Source organism: Amblyomma mixtum, chromosome 2 (genome assembly GCF_055824585.1).
Source record: "Amblyomma mixtum isolate Tamu chromosome 2, ASM5582458v1, whole genome shotgun sequence".
Taxonomy (NCBI): domain Eukaryota; kingdom Metazoa; phylum Arthropoda; class Arachnida; order Ixodida; family Ixodidae; genus Amblyomma; species Amblyomma mixtum.
The window spans coordinates 211,215,771-211,236,512 of NC_143013.1; the positions used below are offsets into that span (position 1 = coordinate 211,215,771).

At 43.9% G+C, this 20,742-nt stretch overlaps 1 long non-coding RNA gene across 1 annotated transcript in view; it reads left to right on the forward strand.

Moving 5' to 3' along the window:
• Positions 1-19,782, forward strand: part of LOC149362450 (uncharacterized) — a 103,444-nt gene extending 83,662 nt beyond the window's left edge. Inside the window, exon 3 of the long non-coding RNA XR_016289000.1 lies at positions 14,628-19,782. This is a non-coding gene — a long non-coding RNA (uncharacterized LOC149362450). The remainder of the gene's footprint in view (positions 1-14,627) is intronic.
• The last annotated feature ends 960 nt before the right edge of the window (positions 19,783-20,742 follow it).

Below are 20,742 nucleotides of genomic sequence, written 5' to 3' on the forward strand. Positions count from 1 at the left end.
ACCCTACAATAATTTAATTGCAATACAAGAGATCAAAACAGTAATTTCTGCCGGTAAACATACTGCGCCCGGCCCAGACCAAATACATTACCAAATGCTAGCCCATCTTTCTGAACCTGCCGTAGAGGCACTTTTAAGTTTTTTTGACAAAGTTTGGGTGTCAGGGAAAATACCGAAAGCCTGGAAAGAAGCTATTATTGTACCGTTTCTTAAACCCGGGAAACCACCAACCTCTCCTAGCAGTTATAGACCCATAGCCCTTACCAGTTGCCTCGCCAAATCCTTCGAAAGTGTCCTGAATATACGGTTAACTTTTGTCCTTCAATCCTGTGAACTTCTAGATAGCCATCAATGTGGTTTTAAAAAAGGACACTCCACAACAGACCACTTAGTTCGCCTCGAAAATACTGTTCGAGAGGCTTTCATATACAAGCAACACTGTCTCGCTGTCTTCTTCGACCTCGAAAAGGCATACGACACCACTTGGAGGTTCGGTATCCTCCGCGATTTAGCAGAGCTTGGCATCCAGGGACGGATGTTGAACTGCATAAAGGACTTCCTATCCAATCGCTCCTTTCACGTACGCCTTGGCTCAACCACCTCAAAGAAGTTTGTTCAGGAAAATGGAGTACCACAGGGGTGCATTTTAAGCACTACACTCTTTGTCGTAAAAATGAATTCGTTAGCCCAAATAATCCCAACATCAGTTATGTACTCAGTTTATGTTGATGACCTCCAGATCGCCTGTACATCAACCAACATATCAACTTGCGAGAGACAAGTACAATTGACAATAAATAAACTAGCAGCATGGGCAGACAGGAATGGATTCCAGTTCTCTACTCAGAAAACAGTGGCCATAATGTTCTCTCTCAAACGAGGCCTACAAGCCGACCCACTCATACACCTGAACAATACACACCTACCCGTAAAATGTGAACACAAATTCCTAGGCGTAACCTTTGACAAAAAACTAACTTTCCTGCCTCATATAAATACACTGAAAAAGAAAGCCTCCCGATCCCTTAACATACTTAAAGTATTGTCACGAAAACATTGGGGGGCCGACAGGACATGCCTTTTAAAAATTTACCGCTCTGTAGTACGTTCTATCCTTGATTATGGATGTATAGTATATGGGTCAGCGAGACCATCATACCTTAAACGACTGGATCCAGTACATAACTTAGGTCTGCGTCTTTCTACTGGTGCCTACAGGACATCACCCACAAACAGTCTTTACGTAGAAACCAACAAACCATCACTTACAGACCGAAGAACCATGCTCACATGCTCGTACATTTTAAAAATCCGCTCGCTGCCCAAACATCTTTGTTACCCCATAGTCACAAATTGCCCACCAAGAACACTATTTAACAACAAACCGCTAGCTATAAGGCCACTCCTCCTGCGTTTCGAAGAGTTGTGCCAAAACCTCAGTGTACTAGACACATTACCTGCTATTGCTCAAAGACGAGATCCGCTGCCTCCATGGTACAATTTTCCTGAAATCTGTGATCTCACCCTTACACAGTTTCGTAAAAAGCAAACCTCACAACAACATATAATACAAGAATTCCTTGCTCTCGAAGAAAAATACCGTAGTTTTACAGATTTCTACACTGATGGATCAAAAACGGATGTTTACGTAGGAAGCGCAGTGGTACGAGGGAATTCAGAGAAAACAGTACGACTTCCACAGAGTGCATCCATCTTCACTGCAGAAAGTTACGCAGTCTGTGTGGCCATAGAAAATATAGTTAACGAGTACCTCCCAAAGAGTATTATTTATACAGACTCCTTAAGCGTACTTACAGCTCTCCACTCTGGAAACGCAATCGCTCCTATAATTGGTGACATCATACACAACATAGTAACAGCCACAGCACGAGGACAAAACATAAAACTTTGCTGGGTCCCGAGCCATGTAGAAATAAAAGGCAATGAGAGAGCAGATTTGTGTGCTACTAAAGCTCGCGGCATGGAAATAAAAAAAAAAATAGATATACCTTTTAATGATTGCATGAAATTAGTAGAAAGGGAACTAAAGAGAAAATGGCAGTCGGCTTGGAACAGTGAAGTAAATAATAAATTACACTTAGTAAAACCTGTCTTACGTGAATTTAAATCGTGTGTGTACCAGGAACGTTTCAAAGAAATAATCTTATGCCATCTCCGAATAGGCCACACGCACCTTACGCACAACTTCCTATTAACCAAACAAGACAAACCTGTTAGCGAAGAATGCGGAGACGAACTTACGGTTAACCATATTTTAATCTCCTGTGTTAAACTTGAAAAACTAAGAAAAACATACTTCAGTCAATTTTATAAAGAATGCATTCCTTTCCATCCAACACTGCTCTTACATGATAATGCCATTGTTAACATACCTTCTATTTTTAACTTTTTAAAAGAAGCAGGCTTACTCGAAAAACTGTAAACATTGAACCACTGGCTCGCTTTATTGCATGATACACCTCAGCCGCTTTCTCATTCCTGAGAAGAAGGCTGAGGCTTTTATTTGTTTGGTTGGGATCCTCGACATCCTTGACCAGCCAAGGATGGCCGCTGAGGTTGCCTGACCATGTTTTTTTTTAAAGCTTTTACCATTAGCCATTCTCAAATCTCGTTTTGTCTGTTATTACTAGGTAGTTAAACTTTTTAGGCCCTTTACACCACATTTTTATTAAATCACACAGAAAACTTTCCCTATTACCTTGTGTTTGGTGCATGATGGCCTTAGATGCCTATGTGCCATTAAACACAACACAACATTTTGACAGCTTTCCTTTTTCCAATATTTTCATTTTTATTTCTTAATTAATACTTTAATCAATTTACTGCAATGATTTCATTAACTCGCCATCGCCTCTCACACACCAATCAATCATCAATCTCTAAACCACATATTACCATGATACGATTTCTTTTACGCCGCCTCCGATTATAGGTCGCTTCGAATCTCTGCCGCGAGCTATAGTTGCACGAAACGCTGAATCGTGTGACACCACCCGGAACATTCTGCGACAAACGGTTTGCATGGTTCGATTTTTTTTTACACAGCCTCCGATTATTTCCGACACGCGATGCCGACTGCGCCGACGGCTTTTCGACCGAGCGAGCTGGGCTGCTATCGCATAATAAAGCTGTAGTTTTTACATCGACAAAGGAAGGCAGTCCCTGCGCCGCTGATGCATCGATGTAGCGCTTCGAAGGAATTGTCATTGTCTCTAAACTACAGAAAACATGCGACACATCTGTATCTTGTTAACTGCAAGAAGCCTCAAAGTTAGCCAGCAAGTGAACAGTTCTTGGAACGCAGCATATCACGAGTCCTGCAGGACGGTTCCTGCGGGTGAGGCCCATGGGCCTGACCTGCAGTGGTTGTTTAGTTTAGAGCGCTCAGATACTGAGCCGGAGTTTCCGGGATCGCACCCGAACGCGGAGACCGCTTCTCGATGGAGGCGAAACGCGAAAGGTGCTCATATTCAGTTGACCTCTACTGCGGCACCTCTTTCTTTTCTCACTCCCTCCTTTACTCCTTCCCTTACGGCGCGGTTCGGGTGTCCACCAAGATATGTGAGGCAGTTACTGTTTCCATGCTTTAAAAACCAAATTTTCAAAAAACAACAGCACCCGGAGTAAAAAGAGTTTTTTGAGGTGGTGGTGGTGTTGTTGCGACTGAGAGAAGGATGAAAAGGAAATCGCGCCGAGCCACCACCGCTGCCACGAGCAGATAGAGGAGAGTTAAAAGATCAGAGGAAAGAGAAGAAAAGAAAAGACAGGCGTCGCAGCAACAACTGCGTCCGCCGAAGCGGACGCTGGCTGAAAAAACAAGTGACTGCAGCCCGAAGGCTGAACCCCCCCGAGGTGTTGGTGGTGGTGGTTGTGGGTTGTTTAAAAAGAAAATAGAAAGCTGAAGGAAACGAATATTGCCGGCCGCGGCAATTGCTATCCAATTAATATTTAAGCACCCGAGCTGCAGCCGGCGGAAGTGAAAGGGAAAAGGAGAGGATAGTGAGGAGAGAAGTATAGAGGAGAGCGATAGCAAGAAAGGACAAGGGAGCTTTGTACACTATTTACAAAATACAAAAGTAATCAAGTTCAAGCCGCTCGCGCGCAAATGTTCAAGCTTTGTTCGCACTGTGTACTGTGCCCAATCACTTACAGAAGGTGAAGAGAGCTTTTTGAATTTCAAAAATAATTGGTGCATGCCGCTTTAATTCTGTTCTAATGTTTTGGAGCACTCGATGCAGTTACTTTTCTCCTATAGTGTGCGTGCGCAACGGCATTGTTAAATATGCTTATTGTGTCCTCTATTTTGTCTCCCTGTACAAGTAATTAATTCAATTGAATACTTATAAAATACCATTTTGACTTTTCAGTGTTTCCTCTAACAGTATACTTAAACCTATTGTACTGGACAAGTGCGTGCCATTGTTCCTGAAGACTGCCCCGCTCCTGGGCTCTGCCATACAAAATGTCATAGCTATAGGTATTAATGGTAACTAATAAAGATTTATTATTGTTATCATTATTATAATAATAATTATTATTATTATTGCACGACTCATAAATTCATCTCATCAGGAAGTGACGACGCCCTCGTGGAGTCGCGCCGCTCAGTAGATTTTTGGGGCTGACGCAGTCTTTTGTCGTCCTGGCGCTGAACTGAACGGACGGCAAGTGTTTGGGGTGTTGTGGGCGCAGGAAACTGTTCTGAAAAAAACGTTCTCGCCCTTGTCAAATCGTTTACGGCTTGAAGCTATCCGTTGTTTCGAAGCTTCGAGTTGGCCTGCTGCTTTTAGTGCTGCCAGCAAATGGCTTCAAAGAGGAAGTACGGGAAATACATGTGGGACAGAAGTACCGAAGTACCCATTCGATCGAAGCACAGGTTTAAGCTGAAGACAAACGCTATCAAAGAAAGCAGAAATATCGCCGGACAAAAGAGTGAATCCGCGATCCCGGGCCATGGATCAACAGATGCGCCAAACGCCGAAGTCTTTTCCAGTGGTCCTGCTGTTTTGACAGGACAGCCTGTGGAGTCCAGCGCTGACCACAGACCGTCCGCTGACGACCAAAGCGACATGGTTTCCGTGACATCATGCAGCGACAGTTCTCGCGACTCTCCAGATGAGCCAACTGAGGACGATGCTGACTCCACAGCGCCGGCTGATGACGACGTCTACTCCACGGATGGATCAAGTGAGGACGGCGCCGACTTGTCGGAAGCGGAGACAAATGTTAGCTCTACAGATGCACCACGGGGCGACAACAACGATCTTGTAAGTATGTTTGATGTACTTCCGTTCTCATGAGCTAGCTACATTATGCTGTTAGTCACAGCAGTGCGTACAGAAATACGCACAGCCTCGGAAGAGCATCCCGCGGACCTGTGAATTCACGTCTATGGATTCTTGAAAAGAGCAGATAGTTTGCCCGTTTACGGTTTGGCATTGCAGGTCACAAAACGCGATCGTTCTGAACGTTAGTGCGGAAAAGCCGGCGTTTTCGTCGTCGTTGGGCGTGAGCAAAAAATTCAGTAAAAAAAATTTAAGGACGATTGCGATACTTCCTAATGCGAAATTTGAGCGCAGCTCTGCAGGTGTTTTGTTTTTGCGGTATACTGAGGTAAAGAATTTGAAAGATTACAAAGCAATCTTTATTTTCCGAACTCTCTCTTTAAGACTTCTCTCCCAGTTTTTGTTTGACATGAAGGTGGATTTGTGGTAGAAAAAAGATGGAGATATTAACCTTCTGCAGCAGTGCCTGCAGGGTTCATTAGCAGTCGGTTAATACTAGGAAGACAACGCTGTGAGTGGCGTGACCGACGCGGACAATCTATCGCACGCTGCTCATTTGACAGCACCGCCCACCAACGGAGCGGAGTGTGGCGCGACTGCGCGGAGGCAGCGCGCGGGTGCGTGCGCCGTCGCACGCACTTCCCTCCCCGAGCCACCCTACCTGATGGACGACGGGCGCACCACTCTGGCGCCATTATGAGCGAGCGCCAGTACTTTCGTTCGCTGGGCACAACCGGTCTCAAGCGCTGTCCTCCTCTCGCTCTCGGTTACACCGACGACAACGCGGCTCAACCAACAAACGAGCGCCGGAGAGCTACGCTCTAAAAATCCCCAGAGAAGCAACCTATAGTAGGATACAACTTAAAAAAACAGCAGTTGCTAACACTGGGCCTCGGTCCGCGGCATCCTATATTACTCAGCTGGCCAATTGCAACTGTAAACGAAGTCAGCTTTTTAATGTTTGACTATATCAAACAATCCACGTATCAAAATAATAGAGCTCATAATTCGTTTTCTTGTAATAAGCTTCTTGTTTAGGTAACAAGAAACGTTTAAGCAGCAGACTACTTTTTCATACTGCTGTGGCACCACAAAGACAGGGACAGAGACACAGTGACAACAACACAAGTACTTTTTTGTCGTGGGGGAATTCTGTGTGCAGAGGCTGAATGTGGGTGGAGCTTCACTGCAGACTTAAGTTGTATCCGACTATAGCTAGTGGTGAGGGTTGGGTGGCCAGGCGAGTTGCAGAATCTGCAGACGTTTGTGAACTCAGCAGGTCATGTAGGACCCACTCAATTCGAATGGGTTACAGGATGCAAGCCATCAGGCGATGATGTATGTTCAGGCAGATTTCTGGGCATGTGAACTGTAGAAAACAAGGTAACGGCAGCTACAGAGCAAAGTGTTTCTTGGATAGCAATTAGCACAGCACAGATGGAAGAAGGAGGTCTTTTTTACCTTCACAACTTTCTTTCTGCCCTGAGGCAACAAATAACATACCGTCCACCTCGTATTCAGATCTCCAACACCGATGTGTGCACTTGGTGCTCTGCTTCCTGGGGCAAAATGTTTGGAGTATGGCCTTGTTCTCCCACCTTCTGTCAACAAAATACACCTTGTACCATTTGATGGTGTTTAGGCCATTAAATTATTTGCTATCACAAAAAAAGAAAAAATTGGAGAGGGTGTTTAAGCTCTTCCTTAAGAGTGTGATGCGTTAATGGCTTAATGCCCGTATATGTGTAATTGTTCATTTTCTACTTTGCAATCATAAATACCTGGAAGTCCTCATACCACTCCTGGCACAGTGATGCAGCGGCTAAGCATTGTGCCACTGCCCTGCGATGGCTGCCAACTGCCTGGGGCTTGTGTGACCAACATTGTTCTTCCCGAGCAACATGTCGTGGCCAATCATAAATTTAACTGCCACCTGCCATAGTGGGCACTTCGCTCATGATCCAGTGGGCAACCTGTGACGATGCCACAAGGTCATGCGACCTAGGTGGCCCACCTGCCACCTAGGTTTGTTTTTTTGATCATTATCAAATACCCTCTCCAATTTTTTTCTTTTTTTTTCTTTTTTTTATGATAGCGAATAATTTTAATGGCCTAAACACCATCAAATGGCACAAGGTGTATTTTGTTGACAGAAGGTGGGAGAACTCCCCGCAGGGAGGCGTCTGCAGCATGCAGACGTTGGTGAGTGGCGACACCACGGGGTTAACCCGAGCATCCGCAGGGACATCCCCACAGGGGGATGATGGTGAACAATGCGTCACCACGGACCCGAGCATCCGCGCTTAGCCGTGCGTGGCATCGCCGTGTCCGGGGAAAAGGGGATCCTGGTGGTTGAGTCGATGCCGAGCGTTTGGACCTTTAAGGCCCCTCGGCGGAGGCAACACACCACTTTGGCCCCAGCTTCCTGTAGACGGCACCTCCGGCCTGACCCGACCGGGGGAAATCGGCAGTCGCCTTTTCCTGTTCTCCTCTCCATCTTTCACTTTCCTATCTCCTTTCTAACAACTCTCCTGTATCCTCCTCCCTTCTTGGTTTTTTCCTCTTTTTCCTGGCGGCGAGGGTTAACCGTGTGTGACCAACTACCCTGTGTTGAGTCATATTAGGTTATATAGTTAAGGTGTACAGCTGGCGTGGGCAGGACTTTCTTTCAAGTTCCTGTCGCGTCCCCTTGTTGGACTCCATGGTGGGTGGCTGGCACCATGACCGAAAAACATCAATTTTTTATGGCTCCCCCCCTTTCAAAACCTGATCGCTCTCTTAAAAGAGTGCGGAACGAGGCAGCAGACTTTTTTTCAAAAAAGAAACCTACATTCACAAAGTTTCATGTGATACATAGCAACAGTGACCAAAAGCAAGCTCGAATAATATCCCCATTTCTTGTAACCAAATGTTTAACAGATACCTTAGGGCCTGGCTACAAGGTATCCAAAATGTCCAGCGGCGACCTACTCCTCGAACTCCGTGAGAGCATCCAATGCTCGAAACTCTCAAACATTGCTTCCATAGGGGACATCTCTGTCTCCGTGACTCCCCACCGATCTCTTAACACAGTTAAAGGCGTTATCTCAGAAGCTGACTTCATCCATCTAACAGAAACCGAAATGCTTGAAGGACTTTCTGATCAAAATGTAATTGACGTGCACAGAATCAAAATCCGCAAAGACAACAAAGAAATAGACACCAAACACATGGTCCTCACGTTTAACACCAGCAGTTTGCCCGAAACAATCGATGTTGGATACCTGAAAATCACCGTCAGACACTACATACCCAATCCCCGCCGCTGTTTTAACTGTCAGAAGTTTGGCCACGGCTCACAGAGTTGCCGCGGCCGCAAAACCTGCGCGAAATGCGCTTCGAAGGACCACCCTTCTGAGGAATGCGACGCAGCCCTACGCTGCGCGAATTGTGAAGGAGATTACGCTGCATACTCCAGGGCGTGTCCGTCCTGGAAAAAGGAAAAAGAAATCATCACCATTAAGACCAAAGAAAACATTTCATTCAAAGAAGCGAGGAGGCGTTTTGCGCTTACCAACACATTCTCCTTCACAGCGAAACCTAACTTCGCTGATGTGGTGCGCGGGGGCGTAGCACCACACAGCGCTCCGGCACCTGCCGCGGCCACTTCCACCGCGCCTGTGGCAGTGCCATCCACGCCCCAGGCCGAGACAGCGAAAGCTGCTCTGCCAACTACAAGCCAGGGAGTGCCGGCCCACAAGTCAGCATCCCGCAGGACTTCCCCCCGTCGGGGGAGGCCTGACACCCACACACCCGCGGCTTCTTCGCGGTCGTCCAGCACCTCTTCCGAGGTGATGGACCAAACTCCCAGCCCGCCTGCTCTACAGCGGCGGAACAGCTCTCTTGAGCGAAAAAAAGGCAGGGCTACCATAACGGCCCCAGAACATAAGTAAACCTCTCGTTGCTCCTACCCCAAAACATAAACATGGCTTTTCTAGTTCAGTGGAACTGTAGAGGAATATTGAGAAATTACGATGACATAAAAAACATTTTAGGGTCAATGTCACCCGTAGCCTTATGTCTCCAGGAAACCAATCTAGGTCCGCAACATATGAACATCCTGAAGCATTATAAAACTTTTAGACGAGATCGTGAACAGGCAAATAGACTCTCTGGAGGCGTCGCGATTGTCGTGCAAAGCGGCGTCCCTGCTCGAGAAATCGCACTCAAAACGAAGCTTGAAGCTGTTGCGGTCAGTGTCGTCAGCCATAAAACAATTTCTCTCTGTTCGGTATATATTCCTCCACATTCTACATTAACAGTCCCCGATTTACAAGAACTGATCAATGAACTTCCAGAACCGTATCTAGTAGTTGGGGACTTTAACGCTCACTCCCCCTTTTGGGGAAGCGAGCACTGTGACTCTAGGGGTCAAATAATCGATTTTATCCTCACAAACAATGTATGTCTTTTAAATACAGGAAAAGCCACCTACTGCTCCCCTGCCTCGGGGAAAATGACCTTTTTAGATTTGTCTTTTAGCTCACCTTCTGTTTTTAATGATTTTAAATGGGATGTCATTGACAACCCATATGGCAGCGATCACCTCCCTATACTAATCACTTTAACATCCCCACCCGAAATAATCCCCACAAGGCCACGGCGCTGGAAGCTTCACCTCGCCGACTGGTCACTTTTTAGAGCAAAGGCAAATTTAGAAAATATACTTTTAGATAATCTCTCCATCGACCAGATAAATGAAAAGTTCACTAATTTTATCATAACTGCCGCACTCACAGCTATTCCTCAGTCGTCGGGAGTGACGCGACAAAACCATAAAGTATGGTGGACAAAAGAATGTAAAGAAGCTAAAAAACAACAAAACAGAGCTTGGGGTAAATTCCGTAGGTATCCGACACATGAAAATCTCTTAATTTTTAAAAAAGCAAAAGCTAAAGCTCGGTACGTCCGTCGCAGTGCCGAGAAAGCTTCATGGCAGAATTATGTTTCATCTATCAACAGTCAGATCCCATCTAAAAAAATGTGGGAGCAGGTTCGAAAATTAAACGGTAGCTTTTCACCATTCACAATTCCGCTTTTAACAACACCCGGCACACAAACAAGCATAGAGGAACAGGCAGACATACTAGGGGAACATTTCGCTGCAGTTTCAAGTTCATCTCACTATACACAGTCTTTTTTAAAATACAAAAACACAGCTGGAAAACAGAGGCTCCCAACAAGTGGAGGCACAAATGAAAAATACAATTGTCTAATTACCCTCCAAGAAATCAATAAAGTACTATCTGCCGGCAAAAAAACTGCTCCAGGACCCGACGAAATACACTATGAAATGCTTGCGCATCTTTCCGAGCCAGCCGTGAACGCACTTTTAAGATTCTTTAACACAATATTCATGTCTGGGAAAATACCGGAAGTCTGGAAGAAAGCTATTATTGTACCGCTTCTTAAGCCTAGTAAACCCCCAACTTCTCCTAGCAGTTATAGACCCATAGCCCTGACTAGTTGCCTTGCCAAATCCTTCGAAAGTGTCCTAAATATAAGACTAACCTTTGTTCTTCAATCTGGTGAACTTCTTGATATCCATCAGTGTGGATTTAAAAAGGGATGCTGCACTACAGACCACCTAGTCCGCCTTGAAAATACGGTCAGAGAGGCTTTTATACACAAGCAACACTGTCTTAGCGTCTTTTTTGATTTAGAAAAAGCATATGATACTACCTGGAGGTTCGGGATCCTCCAGGACTTAGCTGAGCTTGGCATCCGTGGCAGAATGCTGAACTCAATTAAAGACTTTTTGACTAACCGTTCATTTAAAGTTCGTCTAGGCTCAACCCTTTCAAGGGATTTTATTCAGGAAAATGGAGTGCCTCAAGGGTGTATTTTAAGCACAACTCTTTTTATTGTAAAAATGAATTCTCTTAACAAAATTATACCAAGGTCCATAACACATTCAGTCTATGTCGACGATCTTCAGATAGCGTGCACATCTTCCAATATATCTACATGTGAAAGACAAGTACAACTTACAATCAACAAACTGGCAACATGGGCAGACAAGAATGGTTTCCAGTTCTCACCACAGAAAACAGTAGCCTTACTTTTTTCACTCAAACGAGGCTTGCACACAGATCCCACATTACACCTAAACCAAACCACACTGCCTTTAAAAAAGGAACACAAATTTCTAGGCATCACCTTCGATAAAAAGCTTACTTTCCTGCCTCACATAAACGCACTAAAGAAGAAAGCGTCGCTATCACTGAACATACTTAAAGTCCTTTCACGCAAACACTGGGGTTCTGATCGGGTATGCCTTCTACAGATTTATCGCTCTGTAGTACGTTCCGTTTTAGATTATGGCTGCATAGTGTATGGATCAGCAAGGCCGTCGTACTTGAAGCGACTGGACCCTGTGCACAATATGGGTTTGCGTCTTTCGACTGGTGCTTACAGGACATCACCCATAAAAAGCCTTTACGTAGAAACTAATGAACCACCACTTGCAGACAGACGAACAATGCTAACATGCTCATACATCTTAAAGATCCGTTCCCAGCCTAAACACATCTGTTACCCACTCGTTACAAAGTGTCCATCTCGAACACTATTTACCAACAAACCTCTAGCAATCAGACCACTTCTTCTCCGCTTTGAAGAGAAATGCCAAGAACTAGACATAATGAACATATTACCTAATATTGCCCGCAAACCTGATCCACTCCCGCCTTGGTACTGCCTACCATCTGTGTGCGACTTCACATTAACACAATTTCAGAAAAAACATACACCACATGAACAGATATTACAAGAATATTTAGCACTCAAAGAAAAATACGGAGAATACGAAGCATTTTATACCGATGGATCAAAATCGGCGCACTACGTGGGAAGTGCTGTAGTTCAGAATTATTGGGAAAAAATAGTACGGCTACCTGAGTGTGCATCCATTTTCACCGCCGAGTGTTACGCAGTCTTACTGGCATTAGAAAAAATAATAAATGAGAACATTCAGAGCAGTATCATTTACACTGATTCTCTGAGCATACTAACCTCACTTCACCATAGAAATGCAGTGACACCACTAATCGGGGATATCATACATAACATAACGAGCGCCACAATACAGGGACAAGACATAAAATTTTGCTGGGTTCCCAGCCACATTGGAATCGCTGGCAATGAGAAAGCAGATGAATGTGCTGGAAAAGCTCGCAACAAAGAAATAAAGAAAGTGAACATTCCCTACAAAGATGGCATGAAGTTAGTACAGTTTAAGCTCAGAGATAAATGGCAGTCTGAATGGAATATTGAAGGTAATAATAAGCTCCACTTAGTAAAACCATTTATAGAAGAATGGAAGTCATGCTCCCACCAAGAACGTTTCATCGAAGTTATTTTATGCCGCCTCCGTATTGGACACACACATCTCACACACAACTTCCTACTTACAAAAGAAGACCAACCTCTTTGTGAAAAGTGCGGAGATGATCTAACAATAAACCACATATTATTCTCATGTACAGAACTTGAATCACTAAGGAAAAAACATTTTACTACCTTTTACAAAGAACACATTCCTTTTCATCCAGCATTGATTTTAGGCGAAGATGCACTTGTCAGTATACCCTGTGTTTTTAGCTTTTTAAGGGAAGCCAGTATTCTTCATCAACTCTAATTTACTCACCCTGTTCTTCACTGCATACAGTTATACACCTCAGCCACTTTCTCAATCATGAGAAGGAAGCTGAGGTCTTTTTCTGAGTTGTTGGGAGCCTCGAAATCCTTGCCAAGCCAAGGATGTCTGCGGAGGTAACCCAACCTTTAAAAGTTTCTCTATCAGACATTTTTAAAATTCTTGTCTTTTATCAGCTAGTTAGTAAAATAACTTTTAGGCCCTTTACACCACCGTTTTTATCCACTTTGTTTTCAAACTCTGCTCAAGCATATTTTTTCCATACCTTGTTCTTGGCGCATGATAGCCTTAGCTGCTTATGCGCCAATAAACCCAACACAACACAACACAACTCTTTTGTATAACATCCTATATAAAACAATTTTCTTTACCCCGAGCTTGGCGCATGATAGCCTTAGTTGCTTATGCGCCATTAAACACAACACAACACAGAAGGTGGGAGAACGAGGCCATATTCCAAACATTTTGCACCAGGAAGCCGAGCACTAAGTGCACACATCGGTGTTGGAGATCTTAATACGAGGTGGACGGTCTGTATACCCACCGGGGCACTACAGGCCCTGAGGGCTAGAATGGCTTATAAACAGGGTCACCATAACAGACTCGACCAGAAAAGTGGAAAGTTTCGGTTGCGCACGTTTTCTTGTTAGCGATGATGCGTTCACGAGCAAAACTGTCCATAAAGTGAATAACAAGTTGTGAAGAAAAACCAAAAATGCTTAGAACACTTTTTGATTAAGGTCTGCTTCTGGGCATACTAAGGCAAAAAACTAGAAATAATAATGTCTTGGAACCTCAGGTGCATTCTTCTATCAACATTGTCTTTGAAATAATGTATGGCAGATTGAAGTGCTTGGTGGTTCATGAGGTGCCTTATAATGCCTTATGATGTTGACATATAACCTACTGCTGCTGTTTGCAGCCTACCTGTGAACCGCTAGCATGTATCAGTACTCTGTTGGCTGACCAATGTTGAATGCTGATTTTAATACAACGCAAGCTACATAGAAGATATTCTTCCCATAAATTCATGCTATCGGGTCACTGGTAAGGCATGTCGACTGTGCACCTTGGCACTTTAGAGCATGAAATCAGAAAAGTAACGCCATCACTCAGGCATATGCACTTTCGCATAGTTTTTTGCTGATGTTCTGCTCTTAAAATACATGCAAGGAAGGTTGGGGAAGCTAAGATTTCATCTGACTGGTGTCCATATTATTGCAACAAAATTACATGGGCCCTAATATATGTTCTGTGCATTGCCACTCGATACATTATCTGGACAGTGAGTTTCCATATTAATGAGGAGTAAATACACCGAAAAAGTTTTGTGCCAGGAAAGATTGGTCATAATTTGGCTTGTTCCTATGACTGCGATTCAAATGAAACATGCAATTCAGTTCTCCTTTTATGTTTATTTACTGCTTAGAAAATATGGTCTGTAGCTTCCCGGTAATCAATGCATATACATTGGTGCCATTAAGAAAAATTAGTATTATTTGGGAATATTAAAATGTTACTGAGTGCCATTGCAGCTGCAGTTATGACAAAGCCTACTTAGTTTATGAGGAATCGGGGTGTCACTTTGCCACTGTGTTCTCAATTCTTGTTTCTGTTCAATTTAGGACCAGCTGATCTACCCTGATGCAAAAGTGACAAGAGGAGAGAGCATACTACTTATCATTGCACATAGCCTACGGCACGATGCTTCTAAAGAGGCAACCGAGAGTATGCTCAAGCTGATCGACGCCCACCTGCCTGAGGGAACAGTGTTTCCCACGACCAAGTACTCTTTTTTCAAGAATTTTTTATCCATGCAAAGCTTGAGAAAGAGGCACTTTTACTGCAGTGTTTGCAGTGAGTACATTGGTGAGGTTCATCACAGAAGTGTTGTGACGTGCAAAAAATGCGGTGCCACAGAAAAAGTAGACGTCCTTCTTGAAAACTCATCTTTTTTTTTACCGTTGATATTGCAGCACAATTACAACAAATGCTTGAGCAACTTGGGGATCTGCCACAGAAGCAGGCACAGTCGTATGATGTCTCTGACATCACTCAGAGCGCAGGATATCATGCGTTGCCATTGCAACCAGATGATATAACACTAACATTTAATACTGACGGCTTTCCGCTTTTTGAGAGCTCAGGTTATTCGATCTGGCCACTACTGGCACTTGTTAATGAGCTCCCTTTCAAACAGAGGGTGCGAAGGGTTATTTTGGCTGGGTTATGGTTTGGTCCCAAAAAACCAAAAATGAATACGTTTCTTTTGCCCTTTGTGGAAACCATGAATGTCCTTTCAACAAAGGGAGTCAAGTGGACAGACTCCAGCCACAAAGAGAGGAGTTCAAAAGTGTTTCCGGGGCCATGTACTGTTGATAGTGTGGCCAGGGCAGAAGTAATGTGCATGACACAATTCAATGGAGAGTATGGTTGTGCTTGGTGCACAGAGAGAGGAGAAGTTGTGCAGAAAGGTAGGGGCCATTGCAGGGTGTACCCTCCACCTGTCTCTGCACCCAAAATGCGAAGCCAGGACTCATTCCTGAAGCATGCCGAGAAAGCCAGAACTGAGCCAACGAAGGTGAGCTGCGGTGTCAAGGCTGTTAGCGTTCTCACTATGCTCACTTTCTTTAGCTTCAGTTCTGGCTTTGTCGTAGACTATATGCATGCTGTTTGTTCTGGCTTTGTAAAAGCAACAACACTTCTTTGGCTTGATTCAAAGAAATGCAGGGAATTTAGATTCAGAAAGAGTTTGCATGAAGTGAATGCCAAGCTGATGGCCATGAAGCCAGCTTGGGAGTTGTCGCGTTTAACACGTCCGTTAACCGAAGTGAAGCATTGGAAATCACTAGAGTGGAGAAGCTGGCTTCTTTATTACTCTCCGGTTATATTGAAAGGTTACCTGCCACCAAGGTACTACAAAAACTGGATGGTTTTTGTGGACATTATGCACTGTATGCTGGGCCCTTCAATCTCTCTTGAAAAAATAACTGAGATGCAGAAGAAGATGCTATCCTTCTTGGTTGAATACCAAGACCTGTATGGGAAGAAATACATGTCCTACAATGCGCACCTTCTCATTCATCTTGTGACAGTGTGCGTGAGTGGGGACCACTGTGGGGGTTCTCACTGTTCCCATTTGAATCTATGAATGGGCAACTTGGTAAACTTGTCTCTGGCACAAGGCACGCTGGTGTGCAAATAATTAATAAATTTTTGATTTGTCAGGCTCTTCCAAAACTTTGGCAAAATGTCTCTCATGACAATGGAAGAAACTATTTCTGGGGCATTTTGGTACCTTTCGAAAGGATATTCATTGAAGCAGAAGTGCATCAGGATTGGGAACATCATGCTGCTAGGAAAGGGAATCAGAAGGGACAACGCAACCAACTACATGAAGATGAGAATTGGGTCTTTCTGCTTTTGTGTGGCGACACTCGACAAATCGAGACGCTGCAATTCTTTTGTTTTTGCAGATGGAATTCTTGGTCGCATCTATGACATCTCTGGCCTTTTCAGATAATGGTACAGGTGGAGAGCGGATTGTTACAGTTCATGTACAAGTTTTTCATAAAAGACGAAGCATCCTTGGCACCTTCTGTGACAACAGTGAAATCTTATTTGTTGAGGTGGTACCAGCAGGGCAGACTGCTGCTGTCAGTGCTGCTTCATTGAGAAAGTGCATAGTTGTACATGATGCCACAGCCAGTTATATTGTTTCCCTCCCACAAGAAGTTGCTTTGGAGGCCACGTAACAACAGAAATGGCAGGCGAGTGCTTCCTATCAGTGGTCATGGTTGTTTTGGTTTTTATGGCACATAAGCAGATCAAGTGGTAAAAGTTAGTTTGTTTAAAAAATTGCCTTCCTTCACAATCCGAAAACACATGGCAAGTCTACAATTGTGTTTTCTCCTAAGAGTAAGATGGGATGGAAGAGAATGAGTTGATTGTAAAATGTAGCAAATGCTTTTTTTTGTAGTTCTCAGGTTTTGAGCATGTAAGTCGAATATGGTTTACCATGACAGTGTCTCCGCACACTTCACATGTAGATTCCACATGTAGGTGTTCACATATGTAGGTTTCACATGTTCACATGTAGGTTTGCGAGTATAAAATTGTGCATATGGTGGGTTTGTCCAATGCGAAGACGGCTTAAATTCACTTCTGTGAAGTGTTCCTGTTGTCTGTATGGTTTCCATTCACCAAGGATTGGCTTTAATGTGTATAGTCGTTGCTTCACTGTCACAATTTGTCTGCTATTCACTCACTACTTCCCATTTGTTCTGCTAACTCCCTGCTATCTTTAAAAGTTGTTTGCATTCTGGACTTCGCTTTGGACATACACACCTTACACATAACTTCATACTCATGAAACAAGGAAACCCTCTTTGTGAACTATGTGGCGAAGTGTTGATAGTAAACCACATTTTATTTGCATGCTTAAAACTCGAACAGCTGGGAAAAAAGCTTTTCACAGTATTTTACGACAAACATGTCCCTTTCCACCTCAGCTTGCCCTTAAGAGAGAATCCAGTAGTATAGTTATTGCAAGTTTTTAGATTCCTAAAACAGGGAAATGGTTTGGTATGGTTTATCAGGTTCAACGCTCCAAAGCTAATCAGGTTATGAGGGGCGCCTTAGTTGAGGTCTTCGGATAATATTCACCACCTGAGGTTCTTGGATGTGCACTGACATCTCGCAGCAGTATAGGTCCCTAGCATTTTGCCTCCATCAAAATGTAACGGCTTTGGGGTCAGCAACCAGGCATCATAACCACTAAATCACCGCAGCGACCTAAAAAAGAAGGAAATGTCAACAGGAAGTTGTAAATCTTTTTCAAGCTCTAGTACTCCTGCACAACAGTGAGGTCTTACCAACCCTGTGTTTGGTGCATGACACTGACACTTCATGACGAGCACTTTTGAATTGCACCTTCATTGAACTGTGTCTGCCACTACTCAGCCATTTGTTGTGTGTTGTTCTCTTGAGTGTTGCTGAGCTTAACTGACTGTTGTCAACTATACTTGTATGCCAATTTGTAAATGATACTAGTGCCAACTTGCAAATGGCTTTCAGCCGACTTAAGGCATGTCTTGAAGATATAGCTGGCTTCAATAGTTTTCGATGTGACACTCTGAATTGGGGAGTAACCAGAGGTGTCTAACTTCTGCACTGCACCCCAGCAAGACCTTCATGGTTTAGATGTTGGAAATATATATTGCATTGTACGAAGGCTTGTGAGTGATAGAGTGAGTAAGCTGCTAATTCGTTTTGGTGTGACATTTATTAATGCTTTGGTACGTCTAGAAAACTTGAGAGCAGTGTATTACCAGCAGAGATCGTTGGGATGGCACTTGAGGCATTATTTAAAGTTCAGCCTTTCTCGTCATCTGTAGTGGTCCTAAGATTGTAGAAGTTCAGAATACAGCATAAAAGGTTTCGCTTGTAGCTGCTACAAAGTAAACACAAGGCTTTAATGAAAGGCAGGTAATGAAAAATGGTGATGGTTTTTTAGGCTCAAGACTGTTCCCAATTCTTCCTCAGTTTTTGTATGTTAAAAAATACAGTACAAGTTATGTAATTCTGTCTTCTGTGGGGCCATACACCCATCCAGATGCACACTTATGTGAATGTTGTTGCTATGAAGGAAAACACAAAGGTGGTTGAGCCGCCGCGGTGGCTCAGCGGTTATGGTGCTCGGCTGCTGACCCAAAAGACGCGGGTTCGATCCCGGCCGCGGCGGCTAGAATTTCTTTGGAGGAGAAATTCTAGAGGCCCGTGTACTGTGCGATGTAAGTGCACGTTAAAGAACCCCAGGTGGTCGAAATTTCCGGAGCCCTCCACTACGGCGTCTCTCATAGCCTTAGTCGCTTTGGGACGTTAAACCCCATAAACCAAACCAAACCAAACAAAGGTGGTTGGAAGCTCTCTACTTTCTCCTTTCAACAGTTTAGGGACTACTACCTTTAGTACAAGCTCAATTCTAACGTTACAGCTCTCATACACATTTAAAGGAAAATGGAGTGGGCCATGATGCATGAATATGCTTTTTGGGGCAAAAATATGGCTTGTGTGGCATAGTATTACCAGTGTTGGCGGACACCAAAAAAACCGGTGAATTGTCGTAAGTAGTAAGCTGGTTTACTAATTTTTAATAAATAACTTTTTAACCAGTAGAGTTAGATGCCTAGTTCCAATCAGAGATTTGTACCTCGTCGTTAGTAATAGCCACATCAGTTTTCCGAAAGAAGAAAGTAGAAGAAAAAATGAGAAAAATATTGATGTACATCGTACATACATGAAAATCTGTAATCTCAGCACATGGTGTGGCTCAGGTGCCAGAGTTAGGAAAGGCTTATGTGCACAAAGGTTACAAAATATATGTCAAAATATACGTCAGCTTTTTAAGCTCGAGACATCATGCAATTCATCACAAGCATGGAAGGCCGCATATGAACCGCGGTGTTGAGAAAAGCCAACCATTTGTACGAGCCTGACATGCAAAGTAAGTCGCAACACAATAATACGCAAAATTTTATTCAGTGCAACACAAGCATTACACTAAGTAGGATCATAAGCAGTAAATTGCACATTTTGCTATCACAGTGGTCACATACAATTAGTACACATGTAAATAATGCTAGATCACATGCTACAGGCCAAAGCATAATGGGAGTAGATGGCAAAGCATAACGAAACAAAGTTGGCAAACCTTAACATATATTTATGAAGGAACACATGTTGAAGTATCAAATACATTAGGTGTGTACAAACTACGCATAATAGGTTCAAAGTCACCGGAACAGCGCGCACTAAGACACGGACAAGAAGGGAGACACGACACACACGAGCGCTGTCTCCCTTCTTGTCCGTGTCTTAGTGCGTGCTGTTCCGGTGAAAATGAGTTACCAACTTGCCCAAGCATCTGTTTTAACGAGGTTCAAAGGTTTCAGTCCGAAACATTGCTGGCCTGAGAAGCATAAAAGCTGTGGCCTTTATGAGCTTAACATTCTGAAGTCACTTGTAAGTTGCAAGTAATGCAGTTCAAAAATCACATTTCAGTGCCATATTTAATTTTTAAGTAAATATTTAAGTTCATTTTTTCAAACTTGACTTTTTAATGACACAGTGAGAAATCGGCTGTGAATTGATTTTTTGTTGCTTGAGTTTTAATTCACTTCTTGTCAATTAAATTTATATTGGGTCATATCAGTCAAGAACATATTGACTTTTTATAGACCAAACTCATTACAATTTGAGTATTAATAGGCTTTTGATAGACTAAATAAATACTCTATAAAATGTTAATTGCTTGTCAGTGTGCATTTTCGTAAGGGTAAAGAACAACAAAACTCACTTCAGGTTTCTTGCGTCTTGTTGCCTCCAATATCCTATGAGGAGATCGATCCGGTCTTTCACACCGCGCAGTGTAAGCTCGCGGCTTATCGCTTGCTTTACATTTGCGATTACAGTCATCCACTTGATGTCATCACCAAATGGCCTCGTCGCTGCAACTTCGCGTAGCAGACAGAGGTCTTCCTGCGCGGCGTAGCACTTACGCGACTTCTTCGCTTGCAAACGGGCCTGCGCCGCGGTCGGCGCAGTCGGCGATGCGTCTGTGTCGCAGGCCGCCATGTTGAATTACCCATGCACGCCCGCGCGCGCTGGGAGACGCTCACGCGACGCGTACGCTCTGCTGGGAAAGGCCGCCCAGCGGACGTAAGCGCCGCTCCGTAAACC